Raw genomic sequence first — 22,161 nt, forward strand, 5'->3', positions numbered from 1 at the left:
ATTATCGTATGAGACCCTGGCTGGACTTTTTGGAATCGATTTTGAGTATACTTATGATCTGGAGTTTTTCATGTTTACTTGAATTTTTTACTATGAGATAATATACTAAGTTTGCTACATGTACATGAACTTTGTGCACAACGATAAACTGAAATTGTGAAATTGACCAATTATGATCTAAAACGTGTTGTTTGACTTAGGTTTGACATGTTGACCAACATTTGGCATGAACCTACTGATGTTGACTTTAGTTGACTACTTTGACCAAGTTTGACTTTCGGTTGACTTTGTTTGACTTGCATGAATTAGTTGACTGTATGTTGACTTCTACTTTGAAACGCGTCGATTCGAGCAATAAGACAACTTATACTATGAAACCATACTTGTTTAAGACATAATTATTGACCAACCTAAATACATATACTTAGGTTGCATTACTCGGCTATAAACCGTACAAGTAAATTGTCCACTTTTCAATCCGAGCTTTATTCAAAGGTGAGTCTACAGTCCCGCTTTTTACATGTTTTCAGGGATGAGAATACACGCTGTTATACTTACATTATCAAATAATTTTTGTATTGACACGAGTACTATATCTGCATATTGAGTTTGTACACAAAGCCTCTAGCTTGAATACTTTAAATACCATCGGTGTAGGCACAATTTAGATGGACAGATCTGTTAGGTTGACAACCTCACCCGCTATAAAAACTGTGGTGCATTTACTTTGAATATTAAGACACTCGTACAAGTGTATAATATTTTTATGAGGTAAAGGCGGGTATAGTGGATTCTATACTCGGGTCATTGCTAATATTCAGGTGCTCATAGATTATGCAAACATTTCGCAACTTGGAGTTGTACTTGTAAAATCTCGTGGTCAAGGAACTTAAACTATTTTCTGATAACTATTTTTCAGATACTATACAACGTCATTTAAAACTGTGGTTTACGAACAAATGAGATAAAACTTGACATGGTATTTTCTACGAATATTTGAAACTTGACATGGTATTGTCTACAAATGATTGAAACTTGACATGGTAGTGTCAACAAACTTTTGAAATGGGACACGGAGTTGTCTACAAACTTTTAACATTGAACTTTGGTGGTCTTCCACTAATAACCATTTTCGAAATGTATTTCTTAAACATACTGTATTGTTTACCTTAAACCTGTAGATTCACTCAACATTGTTGTTGATCCGTTTTGCATGTTTTATTCTCAGGTATTAATTGCTTCCGCTGTAGAATATTGCTGTTACGTAGAAGTCAAGCCAAGCACTGGGACCAGAGTTAACATTCCGTTAAAGGGATTTTTAACGGGGTGTTACAGTTTGGTATCAGAGCTTTGGCTATAGGGAACTAGGATACATTAGTGTGTCTAACCGTAGGGCGCATTAGTGAAGTCTAGTCTATAGCTGTGTGTCTTGGATGACTTTTATACACCATACCTGCACTATTTGCTTCATAATACGACATGTAGGGCTACACATTACATCACGTACATATACACCCTATACCCATATGATATGGACTTGAATTAAACGTTATACTACGAATCACATACGTACACGCGACGCGAGATTTAACTAAATTAAGTTGATTGCGCCATCTTGAACTTATGGAGTTATGTCGAATGGAAATGTGAGATAGCGTAATGTAATGACCGGGATTACATTACGGTAACTCATATAGAAGTTCCGACATCGCAAAATAAGGAATTGGGAGCGAGTCAAGTAGGTTACTTGGATAAATACCGTTTAGAACATAAACCGTTTAATTTCAAATATGAGTAGAAATTTACACCGTACGATATAATTGTTATTATAACCTATAAGGAGCGTGTAATCACGTCACAATTCGTCAATACCCGACACTGTCCGTCATCCCTGATTTCTACTTGGCACTACGAAGACACTGCCTAGACATACTCATCATCTTATACCACTACTCTTTGCTATTTATCGTTGCTTACTACTACTTAACGCCGCCTCTCACTACTAGTCGCGACCGATCACTACTTCTCACTGCTTATCATTTTTTATCCACCGACATCTTACTGCAATTATTGTACCAATTACATAGAGGCTAATCCTGTCGCTATCATACTTATTATATTAGATTTTGTCTGATATATTTCCTAAATTTCCTCCGTAAATTACGGAAATCTTTTTGCTATATACACGTATTCAAGGAGATAAACATAGCATCCAACACTCAATTCATATCAAACCCTATTCCAAACACATAATATGGATTTCTCATCTGATTCCTCGAGCACCATGGACAGCGTAACCGAAACGAACGAACCTATTAGCCATCATCTTTTCTGGATGAATTGTGGGTGGGTTCGTAGTCGACTTAATCAATGGAGGTGAGAAGAAGGCGATCCCTTCCACCAACCGAATTCACCTCTTGGTGAAGAACCTGAAGCACTTACCGGCGAATCAATCCGGAACACCATTTTCACCCTCATTTCCAGGATATCCCACCACGAATATCTAATATCCAGAATTCTAGATCTTATTCATCTACTTGTCCGAACCGCCAATCATCCCGGAATAGTAGAAGAAGTCAACGAGCTTCGCGCTCGAGTAGTGGCTCTGGAGAATATGGTGCGAAATCTAAGAGCATCAGCAGCACCAGCAGCATAACCAACACCACCAGTACCATCAACATCACCACCAACAGCATCAGCTTCACCAACAACAACATCCGCATCCCACACCTCAACATCACACTCGGTACTTCAGATATCAACATCATACGCCCCATAGATACCAAGGAATATTAGTAATTGTGAGTCAAGATGTATTGACTCATTCTTCCTGGAAAAAAAATTTTATATATGTATACTTTATATATATATATATATGGTTTGGAACAATAATAAATCTTTTCGTACTAAACTATTACGTGTGAATCTTAACTAGTATGTACTACTTGGTTAAATCATATCACTAATATGCTATGATGTACATCCTTCGTTAATGACTTAACAATCATTAATCACTGCTTCAGCACAATAAACTCCATTTCATAATAAACTAAGTGTATTATTCAAATACATGTTTGATTTTTCACTTCTATTTTCGATGTACTCGAAAATTTCTAGAAAACATTATTCGTGCCTTGTAAATTTCACAAGAACTTTTCGAGCATCAATATCATATACCGAGGTATATCAATAAACAATGAACGATGAAGTATTGATTCATAACTTCATTAGCGAAATATTTCGCGACAATTATGAAATCTCTAAAGTTTTGGAGATTATCTTCAACCGTAAATCAAATGAGTTTAATATTATATTAACTCATTAAATCCGTGATTACATCTGAAGAATATATATCTTCATAAAGATTGTAATTAAAAACTCTTCTGTACAAACTGTAAATTGTAAAAATATTTAACGGGTTGGTAAAACTCGAGAAATATTTATATCTCACATTAATATGTTACATTATACATTCTTCAAATTCTGATTCAATAATCAGTAACTATACTAATTACACTCACAAGATATGTGTATCCGTTCACTAAAGAACAACTACTACATATTCTGATTTTGACGTATCGGAATCTAAGTAAAGCTTTAGCAAGTATTATCTTCCTAAAGATCACTACATTCATGAATTATATTCATTTGTATTCTATGATGAATTATCACATCAAACCATCGAAATTATCATTCATTACTTTTGAAATCAACAACGCCTATTCGTCAACCATTAGATCCGTTAACGATTATAATCAGCGTTTAATCATCTAAAATAAAATCTCTTGAAACCATCTCAGATTGATAACCAACGATTAAGATTCGTTAACCTTGAGAATGCTGACGAAGCAGCAAAAGCTATAGATGGTCTTAATGGCCAAAAGTTTGATGATAAAGAATAACGTATTGAAAAAACTCAGATTTGGAACTGAAAAATGGATTGAGCTAACCATGAAGGAGACCAAGGACAAATACAAGGACCAAACCATATATTCAAAGAATTCAGGTAATTCTGGATCCGATGACATCTTTAGAGAATATCTTGCTTCGAAGTCATGCAGAATTTCTAATGGAAGATGATGATTCACAGACCTTACAATCATCATGAACCATGTTACATAACTCTTTCATTCTATTTAACTTCTAAACATATCAAGGAAATATATTTCTTGATGATTCGGTCTTTTTCGGATATTCTGGTAATTTGACAAATCAAATCGTGCTATTACCTTTCCTTTCTACTTTGTATATTATGATCATTCGAAACTCCATACCTATGAATTATGGACCATTACTTGCTTGATTTAAAGTCGAGAAGAGAAAACAAGATGAAAACGGATACTATGACGATGAACAGCGAATGTTTCTGCATCATCACCAGCTATTGATCCGTATTATTTGACCATGTACAGAAGAACAAGTTGAAGATCTTCTTGGATAAAAAGCACGAGTCTTTGAAAAATAGGTCAGAATATTAAAAAAAAAAAAACAAACATGGAAGATCATAAACCATTTATATCAATAAGTATTGAAAAATAGAGGAGTGGTAGAATTAAAAATACTGTCACCCCTAGAGCATTATAGAAGAATAGAGATTCTTCCGGTGGTAGACTAAAAAGAAGAATGACTGCATACACAGTCAAAATAGTAACGAAAATCAAGAGCGGATGAAGCATCTTCACAAAATTTTCGAAAATAGAATTTTGAAAGTAAGAAGATTGAGGTTGAGAAAATAAGGACGCAGAGATGATTAATTTATATCAGAACTTTTTACCATAGCAACGCGTCAGCTGATTAAGATAATCGTATTAAATCAAAAAGAAAAGGATTCTAATTTCCTTAATTACCGGGATTCAAATCTCACAGATTTCAAACGATTATATTCAAATCCCTTGAATTTAGGAGAATCAATAGTGATTACATCGAAAAGTCAAGGCGGACAACTATTACTTCAATACATCCATTAGTGACATATTCAGTTGTATTTTTACACGTAACCGAATCATTTCATTCATATTCTTGATGATAAGAAATTCTATACACTTAACTCGTATTCATTACCAAACCGAACGGACCTTAGAAGTCCATCCGTATAGAGATCTCGAAAGATTATTTAATCTTATCATATTATTTGACGAAACACTCGTATATGACCAAATTCTTTTATTAAAAGAATGTATGAAGGCTTACGTCTGGAAAGACAAACTATACAAGCCAAGTATAAACTTTATTTGCAAACTTAGTTATAGAATTCAAGCTCACGTTGAAACGTGGATTTCTAATGATACGAAAATATTTTATTTTCATCAATAACTGCCATCATCCAAATTTCGGGACGAAATTTTCAATAACAGGTGGGTAATGTAACAACCCGAGTTTTTCCATTAAAACTTCCGTTAAATACTTGACGATCGTTAGTTAAATCACACAATTTTCATACGCCAATTTTTTTTTTCCAGAATAGTTAACAGTGGCTACGTGAAACTTTTTCGTATTTAAAGTAATTAAATGCGTACTTGATCCTTAGTGGATTACTTGAATTAATATATTATATTAATTAGTGAACTTAATTCGGTTGACGAATTAAACTAGAAACGATACGATTAAAGTTAATCGCCTAGAAAACTTTTCATTTAACGGAACTCAGAAAAACGATAGAATAATTATTGTTAATAATTATTGAACTTATGAAAGAAATTTAATTTATTATTTACTTAATGAATTAAACACGGTGCTTTTGTTTCAACGACTAGTTAACGTGCCGGAGATTCGGTACGGTTAATGGCACTCGAAATGAACCACACGCGAACGAGCTTTTACACAAAACGAGCCCGAGACCCGAGCCCGAGGCCACATGGACATGACCTCATACCTCTTCATCCTTGGTCCCATGAGTAGCCAATGCATGTTGACTATTAGTTTAGGCCCATGTTTGTTGACTTTTGATTTTTAGGTACTAAGTAACAAGAGAACATGTCCCATTCTTTTTCCTATCATTCTTGCTCCATGATTGCAGCCCCATACACACCAAATAATCCCATACCTTCATCCCTACAATTCTCCATCAATTTTTGATCTCTTGTTTTTGCCTCTTTGATCAATATTGTTGCTTGCATCGTTCTCTACGCGTTAGTATAAACGATTTTGTGATCAAAGGTATAAACACATAAACCCTAATCTCTAAAATCAGATTTTTATTAAGGTTTCATGGATTAGGTTGTCTATTGCTCAAGTCTTGATGTTTGATGAATACTAGATGCGATAAATTGCTCGTTTTGATTGTTTTATGCGAAAACCGAATTTGTATTTGATGTTTACAGTAATTTTAATTTTTCAATTACATGATATTATATTATAATTAGATTCCTTGCGAAAAACTATTGATTTTAGGCTTTGGATTCGCTTGATTTCGTTTCCGGATGATCAAGTTATGGCCAATTGAAATTAACGTTGTGTTTTTGTGATTGATCAGAAATCTGGGTTTGATCGACCACGAATTGGATTGTGAAATTTATACCATTGGATAGGTAATTTAAAAACACTCAGTTTACACTAGGATATCATGTCATTTGCTTATGTAAAACCCAAGATATGCTTGAATTAGTGTAAAAGTAGTTTTATACATCACTTGCATGAAAACAACCTTGTATGATAAAATGTGTTAGCTTCTGTGATTAAAGCTTTGCATTTTTGAAATCTACACAAAAAGTAATTCATCTTTCATGTATATATCATAGGCTAATTGTATCTAGATCTTCGGCTAATCGCGTGCGAATATGACTAGCGAAACTAGAATCGAATCTGTAAATTGCTCTCTGTTTTATACTCTGTGGATTGAGTTTATTGAATGAGCATGTAAGCTTATGAAATATGAATTTTAACATGATATGTGACTTATTGTTAGTTTATTTCAATCTCTGAAACCTTATTCATTGGGCACAATAGGGCCATACTTTATGTAAATTCTGATTTGAGCTGAAAAACTAAATGTTCAACTTGCATGAATAAACTGTACAAATTGGCTAAACCAAAATTGCTCGATTTTTGATATGTGTTAGTTTAACTTGTTTTTGAACTACAGCCACTGGTCTTGTATCGATTTCATGTTCCTAACTCCGGTTATAGCTAAAACCAAATCAGTGCGCGGTCAGAAACTGACTTGGTGAACCTCAAATGTACCCCTTCTGATTCCTGACTTTTAATTATCGTATGAGACCCTGGCCGGACTTTTTGGAATCGATTTTGAGTATACTTATGATCTGGAGTTTTTCATGTTTACTTGAATTTTTTACTATGAGATAATATACTAAGTTTGCTACATGTACATGAACTTTGTGCACAACGATAAACTGAAATTGTGAAATTGACCAATTATGATCTAAAACGTGTTGTTTGACTTAGGTTTGACATGTTGACCAACATTTGGCATGAACCTACTGATGTTGACTTTAGTTGACTACTTTGACCAAGTTTGACTTTCGGTTGACTTTGTTTGACTTGCATGAATTAGTTGACTGTATGTTGACTTCTACTTTGAAACGCGTCGATTCGAGCAATAAGACAACTTATACTATGAAACCATACTTGTTTAAGACATAATTATTGACCAACCTAAATACATATACTTAGGTTGCATTACTCGGCTATAAACCGTACAAGTAAATTGTCCACTTTTCAATCCGAGCTTTATTCAAAGGTGAGTCTACAGTCCCGCTTTTTACATGTTTTCAGGGATGAGAATACACGCTGTTATACTTACATTATCAAATACTTTTTGTATTGACACGAGTACTATATCTGCATATTGAGTTTGTACACAAAGCCTCTAGCTTGAATACTTTAAATACCATCGGTGTAGGCACAATTTAGATGGACGGATCTGTTAGGTTGACAACCTCACCCGCTATAAAAACTGTGGTGCATTTACTTTGAATATTAAAACACTCGTACAAGTGTATAACATTTTTATGAGGTAAAGGCGGGTATAGTGGATTCTATACTCGGGTCATTGCTAATATTCAGGTGCTCATAGATTATGCAAACATTTCGCAACTTGGAGTTGTACTTGTAAAATCTCGTGGTCAAGGAACTTAAACTATTTTTTGATAACTATTTTTCAGATACTATACAACGTCATTTAAAACTGTGGTTTACGAACAAATGAGATAAAACTTGACATGGTATTTTCTACGAATATTTGAAACTTGACATGGTATTGTCTACAAATGATTGAAACTTGACATGGTAGTGTCAACAAACTTTTGAAATGGGACACGGAGTTGTCTACAAACTTTTAACATTGAACTTTGGTGGTCTTCCACTAATAACCATTTTCGAAATGTATTTCTTAAACATACTGTATTGTTTACCTTAAACCTGTAGATTCACTCAACATTGTTGTTGATCCGTTTTGCGTGTTTTATTCTCAGGTATTAATTGCTTCCGCTGTAGAATATTGCTGTTACGTAGAAGTCAAGCCAAGCACTGGGACCAGAGTTAACATTCCGTTAAAGGGATTTTTAACGGGGTGTTACACAAAGTGAGAAAAAGAACATCGGGTTACAACTTTTAAATAAAACCTTCCCACAAGTGACGGATTCAGTAGTTGGGGTGAGAGACAAGGTTTTTAGATTATTACAGGGCTGTTGGACATTACGAAACCCTCATCTTTTTGACGATATTACAACATGCTGCCTAGCCAAATGTCATAACGGTTACTTTCCACAAGACCAAGGATGGGAAGTCGTCTTAGTAAAACCAGAATGCATGACTTGTTTCTGGACTTATGAATTACGTGTCTTTATTTCTTTTGCTGAACAACTTGCGTATTAACTAGAATTGCCTTTATAGCTGCCGAGTAGCAAAGTTATTATGTGCTATATTTCATCCTATATGTATAATAGTGGTATTGTAAGTTTGTAAATTATTGTATAAAAGTTTGAACGCGAAATATTATTATAATCAGTTTTTCATATAGAATTGTAGTAGTTAAATTGTATATTAGCTACTAAGTATAAACTTAACAGGTAGGTACTACCCGAATTAAAACTATAAAACGCTAATATGAAGAAAAAACTTTTATAAATGAGTTCATATTATGCTACGAAATACTATTGACTACTCTTAATATTCTATATGATTAACTTAATTCTTTTGAGCTATTTTTGAAGGAAATGGTACCGACGACTCGTCAGAATTTGAACATGAGCGAGGAAGACTTCCGTGTTTTCCTTGCAGCAAACATAGCCGCAGTACAGGCTGCAATGCAAAATACCAATAACTATGGATCTAGCAGTGGAACTAATTCCACAAGAAATCGTGTAGGATGCTCCTACAAAGAATTCACTGCCTGCAAACCTATGGAATTTGATGGAACCGAAGGACCAATTGGATTGAAACGGTGGACCGAGAAAGTCGAATCGGTGTTTGCCATAAGTAAGTGTACTGAAGAGGACAAAGTTAAGTACGCTACGTATACCTTCACAGGTACTGCGTTAACGTGGTGGAACACCTATCTTGAACAGGTAGGACAAAATGCTGCTTACGCACTACCGTGGTCGGCATTCAAGCAATTGATGAACGAGCAGTACCATCCTAGAAACGAAGTCAATAAGCTCAAGGTAGAACTTAGAGAGTTACGAACACAAGGGTTCGACATTACCACATATGAACGACGATTCACAGAGTTGTGCCTATTGTGTCCGGAAACGTTCGAAGATGAAGAAGAGAAGATCGACGCGTTTGTAAAAGGGTTACCAGTAAGGATTCAAGAAGATGTGAGTTCACAAGAGTCCGCTTCCATACAGAAGGCAAGTCGAATGGCTCATAAACTCATAAATCAAATTGAGGGGAGAATTAAAGAGCAAGCGACCGAAGAAGCCAACACGAAACAGGTCAAGAGGAAGTGGGAAGAAAACAGTGACAAGAGTCACCAATACAACAACAACAACAACAATAATCGCAACTACAAATGCAATAACTACCACCACAACCGCAACTTTAACCGCAACAACAATAACAATCCCAACAACAACTACAAAAACTACAATAACCGTTCCAACAATAACAACAACCGCAACAACAACAATCCCAACAATAACAACCAGAGGCAGAAACCATGCCAGAGGTGTGAAGGATACCATCCGACTGGGCTTTGTATGACATCGTGTACTAAGTGTAATAGAAAGGGTCATGGTACGACGAAGTGTGAAGTTTATGGACCAATGACTAACAAGAATAAAGGAACAAATAATACCGTCATTATTTGTTATGGATGTCGGAAGCCGGGTCATATCAGAAACGAATGCCCAAATCAGGGAAATACTAATGGACAGGGCCGCGAAAGAGTTTTCAATATTAATATGGCAGAAGCGCAAGAAGACCCAGAGCTTGTTACGGGTACGTTTCTTATTGATGAAAAACCTGCTTATGTTTTATTTGATTTGGGTGCGGATATAAGCTATATGAGTAGAGATTTTTGTGCTAAATTAAGTGGTCCATTGACATCTATGAATAATAAATTTTTACTAGAATTAGCAAATGGTAAATTAATTTCGGCAGATAAAATATGTCGGAATCGAGAAATTAAACTGGTTAGCGAAACGTTTAAGATTGATTTGATACCAGTAGAGTTAGGGAGTTTTGATTTGATAATTGGCATGGACTGGCTGAAAAAGGAGAGAGCAGAGATCGTATGTTACAAAAATGCAATTCGCATCGTACAAAAAGAAGAAAAACCCTTAATGGTGTACGGAGAAAAGAGCAACGCAAAGTTAAATCTTATTAGTAGTATGAAGGCGCAAAAACTAATAAGAAAAGGTTGTTACGTCATTCTAGCACACATTGAGGAAGTTAAACCTGAAGAAAAGAACATCAGTGATGTTCCCGTCACAAAAGAATTTCCCGATGTATTTTCGAAAGAATTACCGGGATTACCCCCACATCGATCCGTTGAATTTCAAATAGACCTTGTACCAGGAGCTGCACCAATAGCTCGTGCTCCATACAGACTCGCACCCAGCGAAATGGAAGAATTACAAAGTCAGTTACAGGAACTTTTAGAGCGTGGTTTTATACGACCAAGTACATCACCATGGGGAGCTCCTGTTTTGTTTGTCAAAAAGAAGGATGGTACATTCAGGTTGTGTATCGACTACCGAGAGTTGAACAAACTTACCATCAAGAACCGTTATCCACTACCGAGAATCGACGACTTATTTGATCAACTACAAGGCTCTTCAGTTTATTCGAAGATTGATTTACGTTCTGGGTATCATCAAATGCGGGTGAAGGAGGATGATATTCTGAAGACTGCTTTCAAAACGCGTTACGGTCATTACGAGTTTATGGTTATGCCGTTTGGGTTGACTAACGCACCAGCTGTTTTCATGGACCTCATGAACCGAGTGTGTGGACCATACCTTGACAAGTTTGTCATTGTTTTCATCGATGACATACTTATTTACTCAAAGAATGATCAAGATCACGAAGAACATTTGAGAAAAGTGCTAGAGTTGTTGAGGAAAGAAAAACTGTACGCTAAATTTTCAAAGTGTACATTTTGGTTGGAAGAAGTTCAATTCCTCGGTCACATAGTGAACAAAGAAGGTATTCAGGTGGATTCGGCAAAGATTGAAATCGTTGAAAAGTGGGAAACCCCGAAAACTCCGAAGCATATACGTCAATTTTTAGGATTGGCTGGTTACTACAGAAGATTCATCCAAGATTTTTCCAAAATAGCAAAACCCTTGACTGCATTAACGCATAAAGAGAAGAAATTTGAATGGAATGATGAGCAGGAGAAAGCGTTTCAATTGTTGAAGAAAAAGTTAACTACGGCACCTATATTGTCATTACCTGAAGGGAATGATGATTTTGTGATATATTGTGACGCCTTAAAGCAAGGTCTCGATTGTGTGTTAATGCAACGAACGAAGGTAATTGCTTATGCCCCTAGACAATTGAAGATTCACGAGCAAAATTATACGACGCATGATTTGGAATTAGGCGCGGTTGTTTTTGCATTAAAAACTTGGAGGCACTACTTATATGGGGTCAAAAGTATTATATATACCGATCACAACAGCCTCCAACACATATTTAATCAGAAACAACTAAACATGAGGCAGCGTAGGTGGATTGAGATATTGAATGATTACGATTTCGATATTCGTTACCACCCGGGGAAGGCAAATGTGGTAGCCGACGCCTTGAGCAGAAAGGACAGAGAACCCATTCGAGTAAAAGCTATGAATATAATGATTCACAATAACCTTGTTACTCAAATAAAGGAGACGCAACAAGGAGTTTTAAAAGAAGGAAATTTAAAGGATGAAATACCCAAAGGATCGAAGATGCATATTAATATACGGGAAGACGGAACCCGGTATAGGGCTGAAAGGATTTGAGTACCAAAATTTGGAGATATGAGAGAAATGGTACTTAGAGAAGCTCATAAAACCAGATACTCAATACACCCTGGAAGGGGGAAGATGTATAAGGATCTCAAGAAATATTTTTGGTGGCCGGGTATGAAAGCCGATGTTGCTAAATATGTAGGAGAATATTTGACGTGTTCTAAGGTCAAAGCGGAGTATCAGAAACCATCAAGTCTACTTCAACAACCCGAAATCCCGGAATGGAAATGGGAAAACATTACCATGGATTTCATTACTAAATTTCCAAGGACTGCAAGTGGTTTTGATACTATTTGGGTAATAGTTGACCGTCTCACCAAATCAGCACACTTCCTGCCAATAAGAGAAGATGACAAGATGGAGAAGTTAGCATGACTGTATTTGAAGGAAGTCGTCTCGAGACATGGAATACCAATCTCTATTATCTCTTATAGGGATGGCAGATTTATTTCAAGATTCTGGCAGACATTACAGCAAGCATTAGGAACTCGTCTAGACATGAGTACTGCCTATCATCCACAAACTGATGGGCAGAGCGAAAGGACGATACAAATGCTTGAAGACATGCTACGAGCATGTGTTATTGATTTCGGAAACAGTTGGGATCGACATCTACCGTTAGCAGAATTTTCCTACAACAACAGCTACCATTCAAGCATTGAGATGGCGCCGTTTGAAGCACTTTATGGTAGAAAGTGCAGGTCTCCGATTTGTTGGAATGAAGTGGGGGATAGACAGATTACGGGCCCGGAGATAATACAAGAAACTACCGAGAAGATCATCCAAATTCAATAACGGTTGAAAACCGCCCAAAGTCAACAAAAGAGCTACGCTGACATTAAAAGAAAATATATAGAATTTGAAATTGGAGATATGGTCATGCTTAAAGTTGCACCTTGGAAAGACGTTGTTCGATTTGGTAAATGAGGGAAATTAAATCCAAGATATATTGGACTATTCAATATTATTGATCGTGTCGGACAAGTAGCTTACCGACTTGAGTTACCTCAACAACTCGTGGCTGTACATAACACTTTCCACGTCTCGAATTTAAAGAAATGTTTTGCTAAAGAAGATCTCACTATTCTGTTAGACGAAATCCAAATCAACGAAAAACTTCAATTCATCGAAGAACCCGTCGAAATAATGGATCGTGAGGTTAAAAGACTTAAGCAAAACAAGATACCAATTGTTAAGGTTCGTTGAAATGCTCATAGAGGACCTGAGTTCACCTGGGAACAAGAAGATCAGATGAAGAAGAAATACCCGCACCTATTTCCGGAAGATACGTCAACACCTCCAACTGCTTAAAATTTTGGGACGAAATTTATTTAACGGGTAGGTACTGTAGTGACCCGAACTTTTCCATGTTTATATATATTAAATGAAATTGATATTTACATGATTAATTATTTCCAACATGTTAAGCAATCAAACTTGTTAAGACTTGATTATTTGAAATAGGTTTTATATAGACAATTGACCACCCAAGTTGATCGGTGATTCACGAAAGTTAAAACTTGTAAAAACTATATGATGACATACATATGGATATATATATATATATATATATATATATATATATATATATATATATATATATATATATAGTTATCATGATATTATGATAAGGATGTAGCTCATTAAGTATTTTAACAATGAGTTATATACATAAAAATGAGACTATTGAATTAAGAAACTTGAAAACGGTATATATAACGATTATCGTTATAACAACGTCATACTAATTACATATGAATCATTTTAAGATATTGACATACTATATATAAACATGTTAAATGATAAGTAAACATATCATTAAGTATAATAACAATGATCTACATATGTAAAAACAAGACTACTAACTTAAGGATTTCGAAACGAGACATATATGTAACGATTATCGTTGTAACGACATTTAACTGTATATATATCATACTAAGATATATTAATATATCATAATATCTTGATAATGTAATAATTTAACATCTCATTAGATATAATAAACAATGGGTTAACAACATTAAATGAGATCGTTAACTTAAAGGTTTCAAAACAACACTTACATGTAACGACTAACGATGACTTAACGACTCAGTTAAAATGTATATACATGTAGTGTATTTAGATGTATTAGTACACTTTTGAAAGACTTCAAGACACATATCAAAGTACTTCTACTTAACAAAAATGCTTACAATTGCATTCTCATTCATTTTCATCAACAATTCTACTCGTATGCAACCGTATTCGTACTCGTACAATACCCAGCTCCTATACGTATATACTATTAGTATATACACATAATAATTCAGCTCTTAGCAGCCCTAGATAGTCAACAAACATGTGGAACCAACAATTAGACAACTAGCATGACTTATGAGCAAGGAAACAAAAACAAGAACTCCTTTTAACCCCACTCACCTTTACCACTCACCACCTACTCCATTTCACTTCCAATTTTCTTCCCAATTCTCTCTCAAAACACACACACTCTTCCATGAACGTCTAAGTTACTATTTTTCCAGCAAAAATCATCAAATACAAGCTTTGGTTATTACCTATAATCATCATAAAAATAATTACTCAAGAACACATCAAGAACACTTCCAAGTTTACAAGTTTACTTCCAAGTTTCCTAATCCATTCCAAGCAATCATCTAAGATCAAGAAACCTTTGTTATTTATAGTAGGTTATCTTTCTAAATCAAGGTAATATTCATATTCAAGCTTTGATTCAATTTCTATATCTATAACTATCTTAATTCGAGTAATAATCTTACTTGAACTTGTTTTTGTGTCATGATTCTATTTCAAGAACTTCCAAGCCATCAAAGATCCTTTGAAGCTCAAGTTATTTTTTCATCATTTCCAGTAGGTTTACCTACTAAAATTAAGGTAGTAATGATGTTCATAATTGTAACATCCCGCCTTTTTCCGTTTATTTTTCCTTTATACTATTTCAAACTCCGTTATATGTTTATAACATCTCCCGTTAATACGCGTTTCAAAATATCTTGTGTAGGTAATTTAACGCACCTGATTCAAAGTTGAGGGACTAGTTTTGCCAAGAGGCCAAAGATTTGACTAGGTCAACTAGTCAAACCTTCAACCTCATCCACTCATCATTTTCTCATTTTCTTTTCTCTTTTCTTCTCCTACTTTCACATTTTCTTTCAATTCACCACATCAAGGAATCATCATCCATTTAATTTCTAGCAAGCTTCAATTCAAACAAAATACATATTTGGAATCCTTGCAACATCCTCTTCGATTCCATACCGATTTCATCAATTTTGGGTAACTTTCTAAAATCACTAATTTTATGTGTTCTTGAGATTTTTGAGTTAAAAGGTTGTTGATTAGTGTCTATGGCTCAAGTCTAGTATGATTATGTGATTTGTATGCTTGTTCTTGTTATTTTGATGTAACTAGTTCATATTGAAAGATAACATGCTTAACCTTGAGATTTGAGTGTTTATATGTTGTTAGATGCTAAGACTTCATGTTTTAATTATGCTCCTAGTGTTACTAGCTTTATTTTGATGTAAAGTTTGATTAAGGAAACCTCCTAAACTTGATTATGAAATTTGGTGAATTTAGTTTAGGGTTTGATGAACTTGAAATGAATCTTAGATGCATTGAATGATTGCCATGTTGTTTTGTTTGCGTTTAGTTGTATTGTATGTTTGATTATCTTCAAAACAGCGTATTACACATGTGCATTAATTTCACGAATCATAATATGGCATTTATGAACTTGGAGTAATAAATGATGAGCATTAATGGTGATTTTGATATGAGTTTGTTTGGTTTTGATTGAGTAAATGCGTTTAGTTATTCTCCTTGTCAAATTACCTTTCTAATGATATATGATATGCGTTTTAAGTGTTTTCGGTGCATGAGATGTGTTAAATTGTATTTTGGTTCGTGACTTGGACCATTTTTCTGCAAACTGCATGTTTCCCAGGTATTGCGCGCCGCGCATATACCCGCGCGCAGCGCAGAATTAGAAATCCCAGATGTTTGCCTTCGTGGTTAAGTTCTGACCAGGATTTACACTTGGGTGCGCGCCGCGCAACCCATAGCGCGCCGCGCATACTGCCCAGCTCATTTTGTCTTTGTTTTTCATGTCACAAAAATGTTTCCCGCTTTACTATAACCCCGTTTACCATGAAACTTGACTATTATGCTCGTATATGACTTCTCATCATGAGAAAATTGTCGGACACCCGACCCGACCCCGTTGACTTTGACTTTGACCAAGTTTGACTTTTAGTCAAACTTAACCAAACGATTATACAATCGTTCTAACATGCTTAACTACTTGTGTCGTGCATGAAACTTGACAAATTGATCCACGTGCTATATTAATCGAGTCGTAACGAGCCATAGGACTAATTGAACATCTTTGACCCTTCGTGACTATCGTTATTGATACAACCTATTTGTTTAGGTCAAGACTAGCATTGTTTCTTGCACGTTTACTTGTCGAAGTACTTTTTGGTTCGTGCATACAAGGTGAGATCATAGTCCCACTTTTACTCTTTTAAACTTACTTTTGGGATGAGAAAACATAAACGATTCTTTTGAACTAAGTGAACACAAGAACGGGAAAACAAACATTCTACATACGAGTTTAGAACGAAAATCCTCAATCTGATTATCATTAGTTACATCAGATGGTGTAAGCGAGAACTTATGTTATATGGCCATATGGGTTGACAACCCTCATCTTTGACGGTTCGCTACCGTCTACGGATGAAATATATTTTCGGGAAACAGTGTTGTTCTAGCACTAATTTATGGGGTATTCAACGGACGGAATGTTAAGCTTTGATAATTGGGTGCTCGTGAATATTAACTTTTAGAATGTACTATGACTTTATCAATATTGCAACTCTTGTGGTTCAGATTGCTTTTACTCATTTACTTATTTAAACCTATGATTTCACTAACGTTTTCGTTGACAGATTCTCTATGTTTTTCTCAGGTCCTTGAACTTAGGTGATACATGCTTCCGCACATACTTTTTGATACTTGCATTGGATGTCGAGTATACTTGCATACGTGGAGCGTCTTTTTGGCTATTTTAAACTATGTCGCACGTGTTTCATATGAACAATAACTTTTGTTATGTACTTGTCTTGGGAATTACTTTTGTAAACATTGAAACATCCTTTATGAAATGTATGCGACATATTTTCGGTCAAACTTTGTTATAAATACTTATAACCATGTAATGGGACCATACGTAGACGACGCCGTCACTTGACGATTTGTCGGGGTCGCTACAATAATATCATTCGATTCATATATATAAAACTACCTTATTCGAAGGTTTAAACTTGTAATCACTAGAACATAGTTTAGTTAATTCTAAACTTGTTCGCAAACAAAAGTTAATCCTTCTAACTTGACTTTTAAAATCAACTAAACACATGTTCTATATCTATATGATATGCTAACTTAATGATTTAAAACCTGAAAATACGAAAAACACCGTAAAACCAAATATACGCCGTCGTAGTAACAACGGGGGGCTGTTTTGGGTTAGTTAATTAAAAACTATGATAAACTTTGATTTAAAAGTTGTTATTCTGGGAAAATGATTTTTCTTATGAACATGAAACTATATCCAAAAATCATGGTTAAACTCAAAGTGGAAGTATGTTTTCCAAAATGGTCATCTAGACGTCGTTTTTTCGACTGAAATGACTACCTTTACAAAACCAACTTGTAACCTGTATTTCCAACTATAAAATTATACTTTTTCTGTTTAGATTCATAAACTTAAGTTTAATATGAAACCATAGCAACTTGAATCACTCAAAACGGATTTAAAACGAAGAAGTTATTGGTAAAACAAGATTGGATATTTTTGCTTGTTGTAACTACGTGAAAATTGGTAACAAATCTATATTACTCATATCCTAGCTAAATCATATTGTATTATACATGTATTCTAATATATTATGTAATCTTGGGATACCATAGACACGTATGCAAATGTTTTGACATATCAATCGACCCATGTATATATATTATTTGGAACAACCATAGACACTCTATATGCAGTAATGTTGGAGTTAGCTATACAAGGTTGAGGTTGATTCCAAATATATATATACTTTGAGTTATGATCTAGCCTGAGACGTGTATACACTGGGTCATTGATTGATTCAAGATAATATATATCAATTTATTTCTGTACATCTAACTGTGGACAACTAGTTGTAGGTTACTAACGAGGACAGCTGACTTAATAAACTTAAAACATTAAAACGTATTAAAAATGTTGTAATTATATTTTGAACATACTTTGATATATATGTACATATTTGTTATAGGTTCGTGAATCGACCAGTGGCCAAGTCTTATTTCCCGACGAAGTAAAAATTTGTGAAAGTGAGTTATAGTCCCACTTTTAAAATCTAATATTTTTGGGATGAGAATACATGCAGCTTTCTAAATGTTTTACAAAATAGACACAAGTACGCGAAACTACATTCTATGGTTGGATTATTAAACCGAATATTGCCCCTTCAAGTCTGGTAGCCTAAAAATTAGGGAAATGACCCCTAATTGACGCGAATTCTAAAGATAGATCTATGGGCATAACAAACCCCATTCTAGAATTTGGAATGCTTTAATACTTCGATTTATATGGTGATTGCGATTGTCAATTTATGACATACTTGCGAGTATGCGGGAAATATTCTATATGCATTATGTTAATGTCGGTTACCAGGTGTTCATCAAAGAATGATTTTTATACACTTGCGAGTGTAGGATTATGGAATAAATGAAATCTTGTGGTCTACTATATTAATTTGATAATATATAGGTTAAACCTATAACTCACCAACATTTTTGTTGACGTTTAAAGCATGTTTATTCTCAGGTGATTATTAAGAGCTTCCGCTGTTGCATGCTAATATATGGACAAGACTTGGTGTCAGCATGCTTGTATAATATTGTTTAAAACTGCATTCGAGATTTACTTTGTTGTAACATATTAATATTGTAAACCAATATGAATTGGTAGTGTGTAAGTGTGATATTTTTAGATTATCATTTCTGATAATCTAGGTGGTGTCCTTTTAACTTTGTCGATAAAATAAAGGTTATGGTTTGTTTTAAAAACGAATGCAGTCTTTGAAAAACGTCTCATATAGAGGTCAAAACCTCGCAACGAAATCAATTAATATGGAACATTTTATAATCAATATGAACGGGACATTTCAGATCAGGTCTCTGTTGTCGATCTAGAGTTTAATCTTTGTAGTGGAAGAAACTTTTGCGCTTGTTTCGATCCAAAGTGCGAAGGATTTTTTCAAGTGGGGCAACAATTGAATAGTGGAAATACAAAGGTTGATGATGGTATGAAAACAAGTGCGGATAAGAACAAACGCAACAAGTCAGGCTCTTTAAAACTACATGATAAGGTTGATGACATTGACTTCGGGGAAGCCATACAAAGGTTATTCGAGGAACGTTAAAGGAGAGTCGAAGGGTGTTTGGTTTTGGGTATAGGCGGGGGTCTTTGATCGTTATACAGGATAAACCAACAGTTAGCTTTTACCAAGGCTTAGAAGAGCGAGGGGTTATTGCTTCGACATCGACAAATTTAAGCAGCAACGAGTCCTCTAGAATTCTTTCTTTCAAGATTGATAATAGATCGGTAAGAAAATTCATCGCGAAGTGGTGGATGGTAAAACCATAAAATGTTGATTGTTGTCTCTTATTCCTTGGTATAGTTCGTTTTTTGTTTATCGTGTTCGTTTATATTTCTTGTTATGGTTTCGGTGTTAGTATGATTGTTTTGTTGTTGATTTGTGTTCTAGGAAGGAGAAGCTCGATATAGATAGCTTATTATTGTATAGTTATTTTAAATGTTTTTTTAGGTTCGAGCATTTCCTGTCCCGTTATGTAATCTCGGTTTTTGGCGTTTCTTTTGAAAACCTATTCAATTTCTATATGAGTTCTTGTCTTTTTAGCTAAAAAATAATAATAATAATTTCAAATGCGTAGTTATTCTTAACGGACAGTTTTTTAAGACGGAGTTATAATTACTATATCAAGATTGACTTTCAGTGAATATATCTAATTATAATTCGAATCAATGAACAAGGGTTACTATCTTTTACCTAACTAATATATCTAATATACATAAACACGTTCTATATACGTTGCAAGTTATCAACCAAGTGTTATGAAATTCAATCCTCCACTAACTTTTGTCTAACTCCCAATAAGTGATACTTTGTTCTTACTTGTAAATCACTTTACCATTTATTCCGAATACCGTTAAAAGTAAGGGTTTCCTAATTCAAAGTGGACCTCATAACAGAGACTCATAATCATAGTTCAATGTATCCGATAATTCAATCATTTGATATTATCTTTTGATCTCGTCGATAAACTTACACCGAACAAATATGTTTATGTAACATATTATTCATTCAATACCTTGATAGCATTTCCAAGTTAAAAAAAAAATAGATCTCATAGCTTATATTCATATTAACTAATCCGTTCAATGTTTTATTAATATATCTCAATTTAATAAGCACACATGTATATGCATATATATTTATTTACACATAATTGTTCGTGAATCGTTAGGCATGGTCAAAGGGTATTTGATTAAATGAATGTAGTTTCAAAACTTTTGGGACTCAACATTACAGATTTTGCTTATCGTGTCGGATATATATAAAGATTAAAGTTTAAATTTGTTCGGAAATTTCCGACTGAAATGTCTCGTTCTTATTGATTAAAAACGTTCCATATTAATTGATTTCGTTGCGAGGTTTTGACATCTATATGAGACGTTTTTCAAAGACTGCATTCATTTTAAAACAAACCATAACCTTTATTTCATCAATAAAGGTTTAAAAAGCTTTACGTAGATTATCAAATAATGATAATCTAAAATATCCTGTTTACACACGACCATTACATAATGGTTTACAATACAAATATGTTACAACAAAATAAGTTTCTTGAATGCAGTTTTTACACAATATCATACAAGCATGGACTCCAAATCTCGTCCTTATTTAAGTATGCGACAGCGGAAGCTCTTAATAATTACCTGAGAATAAACATGCTTAAAACGCCAACAAAAATGTTGGTGAGTTATAGGTTTAACCTATATATATCAAATCATAATAATAGACCACAAGATTTCATATTTCAATACACATCCCATACATAGAGATAAAAATCATTCATATGGTGAACACCTGGTAACCGACATTAACAAGATGCATATATAAGAATATCCCCATCATTCCGGGACACCCTTCGGATATGATATAAATTTCGAAGTACTAAAGCATCCGGTACTTTGGATGGGGTTTGTTAGGCCCAATAGATCTATCTTTAGGATTCGCGTCAATTAGGGTGTCTGTTCCCTAATTCTTAGATTACCAGACTTAATAAAAAGGGGCATATTCGATTTCGATAATTCAACCATAGAATGTAGTTTCACGTACTTGTGTCTATTTTGTAAATCATTTATAAAACCTGCATGTATTCTCATCCCAAAAATATTAGATTTTAAAAGTGGGACTATAACTCACTTTCACAGATTTTTTTACTTCGTCGGGAAGTAAGACTTGACCACTGGTTGATTCACGAACCTATAACAATATATACATATATATCAAAGTATGTTCAAAATATATTTACAACACTTTTAATATATTTTGATGTTTTAAGTTTATTAAGTCAGCTG

Source organism: Rutidosis leptorrhynchoides, chromosome 8 (genome assembly GCF_046630445.1).
Source record: "Rutidosis leptorrhynchoides isolate AG116_Rl617_1_P2 chromosome 8, CSIRO_AGI_Rlap_v1, whole genome shotgun sequence".
Classification (NCBI taxonomy): Eukaryota; Viridiplantae; Streptophyta; class Magnoliopsida; order Asterales; family Asteraceae; genus Rutidosis; species Rutidosis leptorrhynchoides.